Below are 8,003 nucleotides of genomic sequence, written 5' to 3'. Positions count from 1 at the left end.
CTTTATGAAAAGTCAGGTCCCGCTCATATGTTGCATGTGTTTGCATTTCTAACCTTAACAGTGGGTGACTTACTGAGTATTTCATAAAATACTCAAGCCACGTGCTACCTACATTTTTCAGGTAAAGGCAAGACGATAATGTACAGTTGACGGTGGAGCTGAGCACACTATGGAAGTAGCCGAGGGACATTTTTAGTAGTTTATGTTTATTGACTGTTTTAAGTTAAAACATTGAACATTATTTTGAATTCAATTACTTAGGGTTTTATTTGGGAGATATGTTTCTTTTGGATTTTTAGACCTTTATGTAAGACTTTGTTGTGTTTTCCAAGGTTATTTATGACGAGCTTCCGCGTAATAAATTATGTATGCATGGATGACGTCACTAATTAAGTAAGAAAATTAGGAGCTTTACATTAAGATTCCACCAACTACCATACATCAATTTCACCAACTACCATACATCAATTTCACTCTAGTATAAACTTTTATCACTATTTTTTTTCTTATTTCTTTTGTTTTTCTTTAATGTGTTATGTTGAAGGATAGATTTTGACCCATCACAATTGTCCATATTTTTCACATTAAAATGAAATTATAACTTGTTGAATTCAAAATCAATTACAAATGAAGAAAAAAAAATGAAAAACTTTAAATAATGTCACTTGTTTTCATGAACATCCAATCAAGTAGGCATAGTTAATCAAATTACGTTCAAATAAGCCGAAAATGATCCCAACAAATGATATAATTTTTGGCTGAAGGTCAACGAAAGTGAAATCCAAATGATTGAGTACAAATGTCATCTGAACCAAAATTCACGGTGAAGAGTTCTTATTCCTTTTCATTGTTAAAAAATATTAGAACACGTATTAAAATATTAAAATATATTTGAAGATTTAGAAGACAGGAAAACTCTTTAAAGATTTAAAGACCTTCCAATTAGTAGAAGACATTTGAAGCGCACGAAACAAGCTAGCATACCCAACGTACAAGATCAACAAATCAAGTTTGTTAAGAATAAGCGTTTCATCCATCGAGTCACGTATACACACAGAAAGAAATTAAAGTATAAAAACTAAAGTTTATTCCATGAATTAAATTTATTTGTCGAAATCTCATGTGTATGCTTAGAGTATTGGAGTAGATTATTAAGTTTGGGTTGTAAACTTCTTTACCCTTTGTTGGTCTTATTCCGTTCTTGAGTACATTAAAATTCATTCACTTTAATAATTAAAATTTACATTTGAAATAAAGATTTAATAGATAAACATTTGTTGGTTCCAGCGGGCCTCGAACCCACAACCTTCGGCTCAAAAGACCAACGCTATAACGAACTAAGCTACAAAACCTCAGATATTTTTTTTAAATCAATACTCGAACGAAAATAATATACATATAAACTTATAAATAATATGTACATTAAGAATTCGTTTCTTATTTACAAACAAATAATTTTTAAATAAATTATAACTTGCTCTCTCTACCAATGAATTGAATTGAACTTTAAAATTTAGTCAAGAATCGACTTTACGATGAAGTATGTGTAACATCGAATTTTAAAATGTAAAATTTTTTATTTTTGAAAAAATGATTTTTTTTAAGGAGTCAATGTAATCCTGATAAGATACAAAACTAACCTATTATATTTTTATATTATATACTATATTTCGATGACCTTCAAATAAGTGAAGACATTTGAAGGGCACAAAACAAGCTAGTATACTCAACTTACAAGTCAAGTTTGTTGAGAATAAGTATTTCAGCCATCAAATCAGGTATATATACTATACAAATCAATATAAATTAAGTTCATTCCATGAATTAAATTTGTTTGTTAAAATTTCTACAATGATACGATATTGTCCACTTTAAGTATAAGCTCTCATGGCTTTGTTATAGGTTTCTCCAAAAGACCTCGTGTCAATGGAGATAGTATTCCTCGTTTATAAACCTATGATCATTCCCTAAATTAGCCAATCTGGGATTTTCATCCAACACCTCCCCTCTAACAAAGTACGTCTCTCCTTAAATGGAAGCTCGACTCTTTTTGCTTTTGGAGACTTAGTCATATTTTACTATGTCTTTGAGGCTCACACTACTTTTGTTTTAAAGCATAACTCTGATACCATGTTAGATGAACACGACTCTCCACAATGGTATGATATTATCCACCTTTAGTATAAACTCTCATGGCTTTGCTTTGGACTTTTCAAAAGGCCTCATGCTGATGGAGATAATATTCCTTGATTATAAACACATGATTATTTTCTAAATTAGTTGATGTTGGACTTTCATCCAACACATTCCATAAATTAAATTTGTTTATCGAAATCCCATGGTATGCTTTCTTTCTTTTCTTTTAATAAACCTATTAATGTTTTCTCTTTTTTTTTTAATAAAAACATTTAAGGGTATTTTCAAGTGTTGAGTAGATTAATAAGTCTTTTAAGTTTTGGGTTGTAATATTCGTATCTTGTTCATATTAGTAGGGCATGGAGTGTAATATTTCTATCTTGGATGAAATCTTCGTGAATTCTTTTAAGTTGCTCATCGAGGGCATCTTTCATGTTTTTACTGCTTGAGTCTTGGGTCGTGCCCCAAATATATTCTTATTTGAGTTTCATATAGCCTTTCATATCTTCTGTAACAACCTGAAATTTTCTTCTTAATTTAAGGTCGCTACTGTATACATACCATAAACATTGAATGCGGAAGACTTCATTTAAATTCCATAAAATATAACCTTTATCTTAAAACACAGCCATGGACTTACGTGTTTCGAAAACATCTTTAAAACGACACAACAAAAGACTCAAAATAAAATAAATAAACGTTTAAGTTTAAAACATCTTATTCTATCCTAAGTCTAAGAAAATAAACGCAACTATCTTATGCATGTGCCATGATCTCGAGTTGCGATGCCGTCGTCAGCCGTACAGGAATGCCTTGCCTTAACTTGAAAAATGTAGTAGCACATGACTTGAGTATTTAAAGAAATACTCAGTAAGTGACCCCACTATTGGGGTTAAATGCAACAATCACATGCAATGAAATGATGGGACCTATCTTTCGTTTCGTTTCATTTCATTTCGTTTCGTTTCGTTTTCCCTACGGTGTAATCCTAACAGGTAATCGTGGACGTGTACCATATACTCTACACGCAGCCCATACGTGCGAGTATGGGCTCACTAGTTAGTTCGCACACCGCTGGGCCACTGTCCCTAGCCAGTGGGCATGCTCTAGGGACCCACCGGGACCCATTAAAACTAAAACCGTCACGGCAGCGCTATGCAGGGCATAACGATCGTTGTCCTGCCATTTGGATGTACGCGCCTGTACCCTCGTGATGGGATAGGGGTATCCCCCCAAATGCATGATCACACAATATGCATGAGGTCCCACTAGTCCTACAGTCATTATTTAATGAACATAACCCCGTGTCGCGTTTTCATGCTTACATGTCATTCTCATTCTCATTTCGTTACATATCATACATATTCCTAGTGGGGTTATGTATCATGCAACTTACCGTATTTCATGTCATACAATTCATTCAGTTACATTCCAATACTCATACAACAAGCCATGATCGTACAAGGGTCACACATCGTCACATGCATTCATATCACATCAACTAAGCAGCATGCATAACATACATTCACGTTCACATGATTTCGTACTTAAGCACAATAATCTAGCATACAATGTACCATATCATAAACAGGTCATAACATAAACACTTCATAGTCATATCGTTCTCTAACTTACCATAACACTATCGTTCTATCAATCTATCACAAACCTATCCCTTTCTACCTATAACCTAATCGTATTCTTTCATCAATCTCTCCTATCCATAGCACTCCAATATGTAACCTGACCTTGACGTTTCATGAACGTAACTTACTTCTATCGTTACATTTCGTTTTGTGCATTCTTCTCGTATCCTATCTCAAACATATCCTTGAGCACATCGTACCATAATTATTATCATACAAACCACATATAATAACATAACATAACATATAGGAAGCATATCGATCCACAAACAATTCACACATATCAATATATATGACACGTGCAGAACCACAGGGCACGTGTCAACATCAAATATAACCATGCCGATAGTAAGGTCACTTACCTGACTAGCTTAAGTCGTTGTCACAAATATATCTTTAATGAAAGTTCGATTCCGTCCTTTGAAATCTGAGTCAACCTATATGAGCTCATGACATTAGTTTCAAGTTTGAACTCTATACAATAATTTCTCTAATTTACCTTGTTAAAATCCTGATATTTACTGTTAGACAGAATTTAATGGAGTTTCATGCCCTCTGATATCTCCTGTTATATTTTTAAATTCTGTTTAATAAATCTTCCCTCAATCTTCCCTCCTCCCTCATGGTAATTATTTTCATTCCCATTCGGTAATAGATTCTCAGTTTTGTAAACATCTGTAAATAAGATATTACTCTCCTTCTATATTTATTTTCATTCTATAAACAGATATTATTGCCCAATTTTAATTTGGCTACTATCTTACAGATTTATGGATCTGACAGCTAAAATTTTATTGATTCTAACCTTATTTCCTCTAACTTCCGATACGATGCTAACAAAAATCTAATTAATTGAACATGGGATCCGATTATTACAGACTGTAAGATAGGGAAGAAGATTTGATCCTAAATTAATTTCTTATAAATCTGAGATAGAATTTTACCGTAATAACTGACAAAAATTTCTAAATCTACAATCTATTCAAAGCCATTTTACTTCTTCTCAAATCTGACCATTGTTGTTTTCTGTTTCTTTCTTTTTTGTGCAGTTTTTCTGTCTTTCTTTTTTTGGAGCATAGATGGGTAGAGGAGAGATAATTGTGGGAAAGGATGAGAGGTTAGTGGGGAGAGGTGGGGAAAGGTTTATTTTTTATTTTTTTATTTTTTTAATTAATTAATTAATTAATTTTTTTATTATTATAATTTTAACTATTTTTATTCGTTTATTTCTTTATTTAGGGTTTATAGTCTTGGTAGCCTAACGGTTGGTTGTGCTCTTTTCTTAGTACTTATCTTTGGAATCTTTTCATAGTCTCATAAAGTATTGTGACATTTGGAGGTCATTTGGGCAATGGATCGAATGTAAGTTACCTTAGGGTATTATGGTCATTTTACACCATTACTTGGTTTAGCTCCTTAAATCTTTTCTAATGACCAAAAATTACATATATAATCTTAATATGCCATAATGTGTTTAGCATTAAAGTTTCATGGGTAGTGGAGTTCATTGAGTGGGTCATTTTAACGCTTAAATTTCGAGCAAATCAATGGTTGAGGGTCAATTCTTTGTTCTTGGTGTTTTTCTTTCATATATCATTAATTCCTTCTTAGTTTAAGGCTCATACTGAAATCCAAGCGTTTCCTACGAATATTTCTTAAAAAAAGTCTAAGATGGCTACTTACCTCGTCGTCAATGTTCGGAACCTCCGTTCTCAAGCTTCCGATATCCGAATTACTTCAAATTTTCTTTCACAAAATCCTTAGTGTCTAGTTTCTAGAACCATAATATTTTTTCATGAGAACCGATCTAGAAGAAGGATAAAATTAAGAAAAACTAAGAGAGTGTCTAGTTTTAGGTAGACATGACCAATTTAGTTGAAACGACCACGTCATCATCTTCTTCCTAGAGGAAGAAGACGCGCGCGAGCCTTCGTGCCCCCGTTTGAAAACTCATCTCCTCTACTCTATGTTTAGCATTTTTTCTTCAATTTCTTCATGAAACTTAAATATGGTGCCACAGGGAACAACTAGGGATTGATTTCATACCTTCTTGTGGATTGTATCATAAGTTATTCACCTCCAAAATTCATCAAAAATCTTTTTCCTAGTTGGAGTTCAACCTAGAAAATTCTCATTGTGCAGCCAATTCTAGAGCTTTTAAGGATCCCATTTCTTCATGAAATTTCTTTTTTATTCTTCCCCTAATTAAAGGATTTTTTTTCGGAGGAACGCCTTTTAAATGTATGGCCTTAATTTTGGAAATCATTCATAGGTCCGCAATTCACCCAAAAATGCAAAAGTCCATTTTAATTCTCCATTTATCCATCAAAGTTACTCATATCAATTCTATTAAGCTAAAGAAACGCTCAATTTTGAGAAAATTGGATTGTATATGGGAATTTGATCATTACCCCCAATGTCAACCCAAAAATGACTTTTTTCAATTGGGCATTGTAACGACCCAAAATTTTCTACTTAATTTAAGGTCGCTACTGTATACGTACCATAAATATTGAATGCGGAATACTTCATTTAAATTCCATAAAACATAACCTTTAACTTAAAACACAGCCATGGACTTACGTGTTTCGAAAACATCTTTACAACGACACAACAAAAGACCCAAAATAAAATAAATAAGCATTTAAGTTTAAAACATCCTATTCTATCCCAAGTTTAAGAAAATAAATACCACTATCGTATGCATGTGCCATGATCTCGAGTTGCGATGTCGTTGTCAGCCGTACAGGAATGCCTTGCCTTAACCTAAAAAATGTAGTAGCACATGGTTTGAGTATTTAAAGAAATACTCAGTAAGTACCCAATGCAACAATCACATGCAATGAAATGATGGGACCTATCTTTCATTTCGTTTCGTTTTTCCTACGGTGTTGTCCTAACGGGTAATCATGGACGTGTACCATATACTCTACACACAGCCCATACGTGCGAGTATGGGCTCACCAGCTAGTTCGCACACTGCTGGGCCACTGTCCTTATCTTGTGGGCATACTCTAGGAGCCCCTTATGCCGAGACCCGTTAAAACTAGAACCGTCACGGCAACGCTATGCAATGCATAACGATCATTGTCCTGCCATTGGATGTACGTGTCTATACCCTTGTGATGGGATGGGGGTATCCCCCAGATGCATGAACACACATAATGCATGAGGTCCCCCTATTTCTACATTTATCTTTAATGATCATGACCCCCTGTCACGTCCAGGCTTCATGCCATTCTCATTTGCATTTCACATTTCATACACATTTCTATCGAGGTAATGGTTCCGACAGTTTACCGTGTTTCATGTCATACAATTCATGCTGTTCACATTCACATATTCCATACAAACATACCATAATCATTCAAGGACCTCATATCGTTACATGCATTACACATCACATGAGACTAAAAGCTTACATAGCATACATTCACGTTCACATAATTACGTACTTAAGCACAATAATCTAGCATACAATGTATCATATCATAAACAAGTTATAACGTAAACACTTTATAGTCATATCGTTCTCTAACTTACCATAGCCTTAACGTTCTTATGCCTATCACAGACATATCATTACGTAACATACCTTAGTCATATCGTCACAAGAACGTACCCTAACGCTATCGTTCCATCAATCTATTACAAACCTATCCCTTTCTACCCATAACCTAACCGTATTCTTTCATCAATCTCTCCTATTCATAGCACTCCGGTATGTAACCTAACCTTAACGTTTCATGAACGTATCTTACTCCTATGGTTACATTTCGTTTTGTGCATCCTTCTCGTATCCTATCTCAAACATATCCTTGAGCACATCGTACCATAATTATTATCATACAAACCACATATAATAACATAACATAACATAACATATAGGAAGTATATCGATCCACAAACAATTCACACATATCAATATATATGACACGTGCAGAACCACAGGGCACGTGTCAACATCAAATATAATCATGCCGATAGTAAGGTCACTTACCTGGCTAGCTTAAGTCGTTGTCACAAATATATCTTTAATGAAAGTTCGATTCCGTCCTTTGAAATCCGAGTCAACCTATATGAGCTCATGACATCAGTTTCAAGTTCGAACTCTATAAAATTATTTCTCTAATTTACATTCGCCATTGTAAAATTATGATATTTTGTGATTTAGAAGAGATCACTGCTCTCTCTCTCTCTCTCTCTCTCTCTCTCTCTCTC

At 34.0% G+C, this 8,003-nt stretch overlaps 1 non-coding gene across 1 annotated transcript; it reads right to left on the bottom strand.

The window, feature by feature from the left end:
* Nucleotides 1-1,278: 1,278 nt before the first annotated feature.
* On the bottom strand, nt 1,279-1,352 carry TRNAK-UUU. Its single transcript has one exon. It is a non-coding gene; the product is annotated as a tRNA-Lys (tRNA).
* Between the last annotated feature and the right edge of the window lie 6,651 nt (nt 1,353-8,003).

Source organism: Cucurbita moschata, unplaced genomic scaffold (assembly GCF_002738365.1).
Source record: "Cucurbita moschata cultivar Rifu unplaced genomic scaffold, Cmos_1.0 Cmo_Scf00057, whole genome shotgun sequence".
In the NCBI taxonomy this organism is placed as follows: Eukaryota; Viridiplantae; Streptophyta; class Magnoliopsida; order Cucurbitales; family Cucurbitaceae; genus Cucurbita; species Cucurbita moschata.
The sequence above is the reverse complement of the archived record's forward strand: the minus strand, read 5'-3'. Positions and strand labels throughout refer to the sequence as shown.